The sequence below is a fragment of the Trachymyrmex septentrionalis genome, unplaced genomic scaffold (genome assembly GCF_001594115.1).
Source record: "Trachymyrmex septentrionalis isolate Tsep2-gDNA-1 unplaced genomic scaffold, Tsep1.0 scaffold16, whole genome shotgun sequence".
Taxonomy (NCBI): Eukaryota; Metazoa; Arthropoda; class Insecta; order Hymenoptera; family Formicidae; genus Trachymyrmex; species Trachymyrmex septentrionalis.
In genome coordinates, this window is record NW_017304758.1 from 3,699,002 (window position 1) to 3,706,971 (window position 7,970).

General features: G+C 35.5%; 1 protein-coding gene across 4 annotated transcripts in view; it reads left to right on the forward strand.

The window, feature by feature from the left end:
- Positions 1–7,970, forward strand: part of LOC108746041 (calmodulin-binding transcription activator 2) — a 59,360-nt gene that overhangs the window by 33,563 nt on the left and 17,827 nt on the right. The window lies entirely within an intron of this gene.

The window sequence follows — 7,970 nt, forward strand, 5'->3', positions numbered from 1 at the left end:
CGAGGTAAGTCGCTTATTCGTTAGACGCAAATATTAAATTCGTGAGTCAACACACGAAGAAGAAAATACACGTGTAACCTATATATTCAAACATCTGTCGATGCTATATTTAAAAAAGAATAATTAAATTTAAGCTTTTGAGATAAAAACTAAACAATTAATCAATGAAAAAAACGGACAATTAAGAGCCTAGATTTGCAGTAATTATATCAACATATATTTCTCAATACTACATATATATATATATATATACATATATATATATATAAAACAAATACTGAACATTTCGGCTTAATTCAAGCCATCTTCAGCAGTGTAGTATAATAAAATCCCTTGATAAATAATTCGAGACGTCTGGTAGTCTCATATAATACCACTTCCTTAATACAATTCAAGTAGTCGTAAATCAAAGTAATCGAGTGCAGCAAGGGAGTCTCTCAGATTACTAAATTTGAAATATATAACTGTCATTTAGCTGTTAGACTAAGTCTAACTGCACAATAAAATGATCGCGATTTAATTTATAATATTTTATTGTGCAGTTACGAAGTGCAGTAGCTCGCACTTTGAATTAAGGAAGTTGTATTATACGAGACTACCAAGATGTCTCGAATTATTTATCAAGAGATTTTATTGTACTACACTGCTGAAGATGGCTTGAATTAAGCCGAAATGTTCGGTATTTGTATTATATATATATATATATGTGTGTGTGTGTGTGTGTGTGTGTGTGTGTGTGTGTGTGTGTGTGTGTGTGTGTGTGTGTGTAGTATTGAGAAATATATGTTGATATAATCGCTCCAATTACTGCAAATCTAGGCTCTTAATTGCCTGTTTTTTCATTGATTGTTTAGATACTGTATTTTTTAATCGCACGATACTCGTGTAGTATAATATTGTATTTTTTAATTGAAATTTCATATAATGCATAAATTGATGTAGTAAACTAGATACTGATAACTATATTTATATATGAATATAGAAATGTAAACATAAATTAATATTTTAATAGTCGGGACATATAATTTGAGAAAATAGTAATATATCTGATATTCAGATTAATTAAATATTTTATGTTACGTACGATATATTATCTAAAAAAAAAAAAAAAAATACATTTTACTGTAATAATAAAAATTTGTGCTGAGAATATATTTTTCTGTTTGATATTTAAATATTTGTTCTCATATATTAGATGTCTAACAATTAACAAGAGGTTCAGTAGAATACAAGTTATCATAACAATAAATAATGACGTCAAAATAACTCCAAAATGTTTATTAAAAGTCACCTTTTAATTAATAACATTCATTTTAACGTCAGTTTCAAACGTCACTTTTCAATTAATAACGTTTATTTAATTAAAATTATTAAAAGTCACCCTTCAATTAATAACGTTCATTTTAACGATTCATTTTAACGTCAATTTGATATTATCGTGACTTACCGTTCTGCTCTCTGCTCTATTATAGATTATTATCAAATAGTGTAACTCCAACACATATAATATGCCTGGAATTTAACGGCGACTTGCATTTTGAAATGAAACGGGGCCAAAGTATCAAGTACCAATGTATCTTACGTATGGATGCATTTGCATTCTGGCTCTCGGAGCGCATCCCTCTTTGCGGCGCGGCGGTCGCGTGCCCGGCCGCGAATTCCGGCGCTAGCGGACCGATCTGGTATTACCGGAATTCCGATGGACCATTCCGCGCGTCGTCGCTTTTTTCCGGTGTAAATTTTATCGTGACCTCACCGGGACCAGAACGGATGTATATATTTATACAAGACTACGCGAGAGTTAAATGGGAAGGTAAATAACGCGCGGTCGTTCATGCTGGTTCGTGGCACGGTTAAGGAGAATAGATGCAGTCAATGCAGCCGTTGCTTGTGTGCAACGTACAGGGACGGCATTAAGGGCGAAACTGCTGAAATGGTCCTGGTGAAAATTTTAGGGGTTGCAACTTTCAAAAGCATGCTCAAACTTTATGATGTATTTTAATTTTAATAATTCTTTACATTATAAAGTTTGTAACTAGAACCGCGTAAACATCAAAGCATTAATAATTTTTATTAGTTGTAAGTAACTAAAAGTTGAGGAGCTTTTCTACTCTTTCGCGATTTTATAAAGTATTTTATAGTGTGTGTGTATGTGTATGCGATATAATAATGAAATGTTTTATTCCAATTATGTCACTATTCTCATAAAAATAGCCTCGAATATTTGAGAAAAATAATTTTATAATTTCCAACAGAAAGAATAATTTTGCTGAAGTATCTACAAATTTAGAGCTGCGTAGATACTGATTTGAGAATAATTTATTGAACCGTAAAATAATTTTATCAAAGTAATTTTATCATGCGTTCTAAATGATTGCTGAATATCAATATTTTTTACAACACCATTTATCGTACTTGAACGTTATACATAATTATTTTAATAATTCGATCTGAAAATTATTTTCAGGTCTGTCTACTTAAAAAAGATCTACTTAAATTTTTAGATATTCCAGAAAAAAACCGTTCTTTCCGTGCATTTTTGTGATTGTTATATCATTCATCCATTTTTCACTTATTGTCTTACGCCTACAATATATACTACTGTACGAAATACCCGTCGGTTGCATTGATTCCCAAAAATTTTGTCGGATTGCCTAAGGCTTGAAGTATCGCGAGGGCAAGGAGGGAGAATGCTGTTTCAGCATTTCGCCTGAGGAGGTGAAATTCCTGGTCACGACCCTGGCGTTGTCGGTGTGTGCAGCGGCGCGGCTCCACGCCGGTGTGTGCAGCGCGTCGGCAAGGGTGCACGTACCCACACTCGTGCGCTGCACACGTAGACCGGCTTGCACCGATGCAGTCCACACCGCTATACTCTGACCCAGGTCGGTCGGCCTTCGATCAATAGCTGGAGCCAGCGAGAGCTCGCAGCCGGCGGCGCTGAGCTTTTCAGTATCGCCGAACGAAACTCAATTGCGATCCCTGTGCGCGCGGCGCGACGACTATCATTGTAAACGATAAGTCGGCCGTCCCTCTTCTTGTCCTCCTCCTCCCCCCCCGCGAGTTTCCAACCACCACACGCTTGTTACTTTTCCGAATCGCTCTACCTCCCCGATAAGTACCGGAAATTAAAAGTTCCTGAAGGAAGAAGAATCGTCGACAGCCTTTCCGCGGACTCCTCAGACTGAAGAAGAGAGAGAGAGAGAGAGAGAGAGAGAGAGAGAGAGAGGTGTGCCTCTTTATCTCCTCTTTTTCCCTTTTTTTTTACAAGTCGTACCGTCTCGCACTCCCGCATCCGTCTCCACTGTCTCTCCTGTCATTCTATTTTTGCTTTCGAAGCGGTCGTCCACTCCTAAGCGATGAAAATTGGCTCCTTATCTCTGACGAATCTATTTCATATTGTCGCGACAGCAATTTTCGTCCTTATTCCGATTTCGACATCGGAATCTTAACGAAATTGGCTCCTGCTGTTGCGATATTTGATAAAATGGATAGATTGGAAGCATCGATTTTATAATGACGAAGGCGCGTTTAAGGTTGTTACAAGATATTTAAATGATATTCAAACGCGACGGACGCGCGGCACCATGTGCATCGCTAATGAGGCCAACGATGGCAAGACCGGCCGAATACTGTGTCACAATGTTCGCCTTATCCGGTACCTATATTATCAAGTCCTTGGGGGTCCTTTGAACATTATCGATTGCGCGAGCCAACAAATTTGAGCTTTGTTGAAGAACGAGAATCACGCAAAGAGATTTATACCAATGTTGATACGCTCCCTGGAAATAGAACTGACAACTTCTTCTCTGCTCGACTATATTTATCATCATCGATTAAATAGTTTATGTGAAAGCATGCCAATTTCACAGACTAACACTCCCAGAGGAATAATAAAATTTTCTTTTCTTTTCACGGATATTATTCGGCGATAGCGTCTTGAAGTTTCGGAGTGATTTGAACGTTTTTATTTCGATCGCCGACCACAGTTTTCGTGTAAGGAGAGCTTCAACGTATGTCGGAATCCAAATTTCTTTCAGTCTATCCAACTTTTCCGTTCTCAATTTTGTAAACGGCTCTCACGTACATAAAATCCAATCTTGATTCTCTTAATTTTATTTACGTAACTCAATAACCTGTCAATGATGCGGGCTATTGGATGTAACCAGAGATATGCAAACTATTCGAATACGAATTGAATCGAATCAAGTGAGATTTGATTAAACGCGTATATTAAAAATTACTTTATATCAAATAATCATTATTCTTTTTTTTTATATAGAAATATTTTTCGTTATCTATATATTAAAATTTTACGTAACACAATAATTATGCTGTATTTCAAAGTTACGTTTCAATGATTCGATTCGATTTGATTCGATTCATTTCGACCAAAGATCAAAAGATCTTTTGCACATTTCTAGGCGTAATGCTGCTTCACTTATTCCTGAAGGAAAAGATATATTCGTTCATCCAACATTCAAAGCTTCCATTTTTTTTTTCACTCGTCTAGATTCGCGCTTTAAAGCCGGCACGGCGTGAGTTCAATCTTATTTACATTTGTCAACGTCCCGGTAGCGTTATTCCGCTGCACTCCGGGATTTATGGAACCACTCAGCCCAGTCGATTCATTTTCAGCCCGCAACCGGCTCGAGCCGCAAGGAAGAAGTTCGCGGACAGGTAACGGAGTAAATTTTCACGGTACTGGAAAGTTTATAAATCCCTCGTGCATACTGCCGTCTAGGCGAAATCCCGTAGCTTCTAGGCGAAATCGTCCCTCAACGTGATCTTGTTTTCTCGCACGGCTTCCTCTTGTAACGCTCTCGTCCGCTTTTTCTTCTCCGTCGCGCCGCTCGTTGCTGCTGCCATTTTTCACACGAGTTCTGACGGCATACGAGATCGTAAGTGGATCTTATGCACTTTCTCATGCCACGGCTTCTCGACGAACCGCCGACAATCAAAAACATTCCAAGGATGTCAGTGATTTATTAGTTCACTTGTTGTGCGCTCATTGTAACGCGCGTTCGCTACTCGTTCGAAATCGTTCGAAATCATTTTCAAAGCGAGCACAAAGATCGCGGGAATTGAAGTAATGACTACAAGTGACTCAAGGTTACTTCTACACGCACACGTTTTACGATTTGTTTGCCGTATTTATCTCGACAGGCGTAGACTTTAAATGCGATAAATGTACGCTGGCTGTATGCATCTCCATTCTATTGCAATCTGCGTAATAATTAAATATCTTCAAATTGCATTTTTATATTTTCTAAATAATCTACGTAAATTAGTAATGCTTCAAAATTATTTTAAATTAATCTCTAACGATGTATTAAATGTTTAATTTTATATTTCATGATTAATCTATATTTTTTTTAATTTTCAAATGAAAAATATGTAGTTGCGATACATTGAAATTTTATTTTTGATTATAATTAATATAATATTATATATATTTCAAGGTTATTATATATATTTCTTAAATCTTCGGATAAAATATATGTGGTTGAAATGCATCATTTTATTTTGGATTATTTCCCTCGCAAGAAATTTCTGTGCTGTGCGGAATATTCTGTCGCGCGCGTGTTTTTCCATTTTGACGCCAATAATTTTCAAGATTTCTGACGTGGCTCTCGGTTCTTATTACCTTCGCCTGATGAAATCCCATTTGTACCGAAACAGGGCAATACTGAATGCATACGTAGGAGGGGTATTACAGTAATAAGTTTTAGCACATACCTACAGGCGAGCACATTTCGTACTTTTAGCATTTATAATGTACCTTAATGGCACTGATTTATTAAATAATCTCCTACTGCAGCGTTAAATGAGGATACCTGGATAAGAAGTCTCCTACTTTACCCAATTTACCATCCTAATTTAACGCTACAAATATTTCTGTGTAAATTGCGGCCGCACATAAATTTGCAAAGCTTTGTTGAGACTCTCTTTGGAAGATATCTACGATTGTAATAAATTCATGGATATATAATTCTTATTAAGTTAATTATTAACTTTGAGTTAAGTGTTAAACACTAAGATCTCCTTTTATTAATTAAATATTGATGATATTAATTTAATATAATTTTTTTTATTATACTATGAAAAATAGCTTAACAATTTTACAAATAAAAATAATAAAAATAACATTGATCCCTTATAGTGATTTCCTGATTTTATCATATATAGAGTGTATATACTTGATTTATTGACGTGAAATGATATCTATATGGTCTATATCTGTAAACGAAGATTGCTCTTAAAATAACGTTTTTGTTCATTTATTGATTTCCGATTGCACGCGAGAATAGAAGTGTGGTCGTGAAATTGTTCGGATTTGCGAAAGCACACCGCGACGGCGGTCGTTATAATTAAGCACCGCTTTAGATCGCTTGCCGTGCACCTTCTAATTGAAAGACGTTTCCGAGGAAACCCGTTATCCGAATATATGCAGTTGGTTAATTATAGCTTTATAGTTTTATTACTGAAGTCAAAATTAACTTCGAAATAAATGTAGCATTCATATCTTTATAGAAATGTTCAATTTTGCACGTTAATTATACTTATGAATTAAGAATTTAAAATATAAAATAAATATATTAAACTTGTTATTATGTATAAGTTTATTAATCTTTAAAAAATTTAAATTTATGATAACTTTCCACAAAAGATTTTAAAACGTATATCCTTAACACTTTTCCATACGTCATCAACTCAAAATCGTAAAATTTTAATATCAACGGTGAGATATAACGACTGTGTATTAAGAACAACCTTAGAATCGAATAAATAAAGTCGTCGTGGCTTCGAAAAGATTCGCTGATCCGGAAAGTTCGCGAGAACCGTAATAACATAGACATACATACATCGTCGAAAATTGCATTGCCCTCGATTCACGAAATCGCTTCATTGAGAATAGAGGCACGGCGTCTTGTATCCAAAATGCATCTCAGAAATTGTATACGGACACGTTCCACATCGACATCTCGGAATAGCTTCCTCCCTGTCATCTCAGAAAAATTAACCAATTTCCTAAGTCTTTTGTCGAACACTTGAATGGTCGCGGCGATACAATGCAGCCACAGTTGATTCAACGGCGCACTCAGCATTGATATTTCATCGGTGTTCTTCTCCCAAATGTCGATACCGTGGGACAATGGCGATAATGATTGCGGATAGCAATTAATTTGTTTCAATTGTGCAATTACTAATTGCACAATTACTAATGTCTTTGTGATGAACAAACGTACAGAGAGTGGAAATGGGCGGTCTGAAAAATAAAATTATATTATATTAAAATTACAGTTCAGAAAATATTCAGAACTAGGAACATAGAAAACTAATTACTTTCAATAACTGATAAACAATATAAATAGATATGTGAAGAATAATTTTGAAGATTTAACGATTGTTTTTATTATTTTCAATGATTTTAACATTAAGAGTATTATTTATTTTTATATAAGAGTTTTATTTATTTTTATGTAAATTGTCCGCGTTATTTAAGACATTTTACATTTGAAATACGACTGATAAACTTAAAATAGACGAAATCTCTTTATTTTGATGTGACTGTCATGTGAATCAGATTTGATATACTTTTTTCTTTATTGAGGATGCTCGATTTTATTTAAGACTTTTTCCGTTGGGAGCTACGATTTATCGGCAGAATTCCGATACTTGCGCGTGTGAGTTGCGAATGTAGAAAAGATGAACTGTCTTCGTCCTCGGTGTCGAAAGGAGAGTCGATTTATCGCTCCTTTTGCATTCGTAAATCAGGTAGAACACATCTCTTCCGGTAACACGTGAGACAGAGAGTGTCTCGTTTATATAACCGTTGAGTCGAAGGAAGAAATCCATAGCTGCTCTCTTTCACGTATTTCTGAAGTTCTCAGTTCTGTTCTCTATTACTTTTGCATGCTAATCTTACGTGATTTTAACGTGCCGTAAGAAACTGTATGTGAAAAATAACA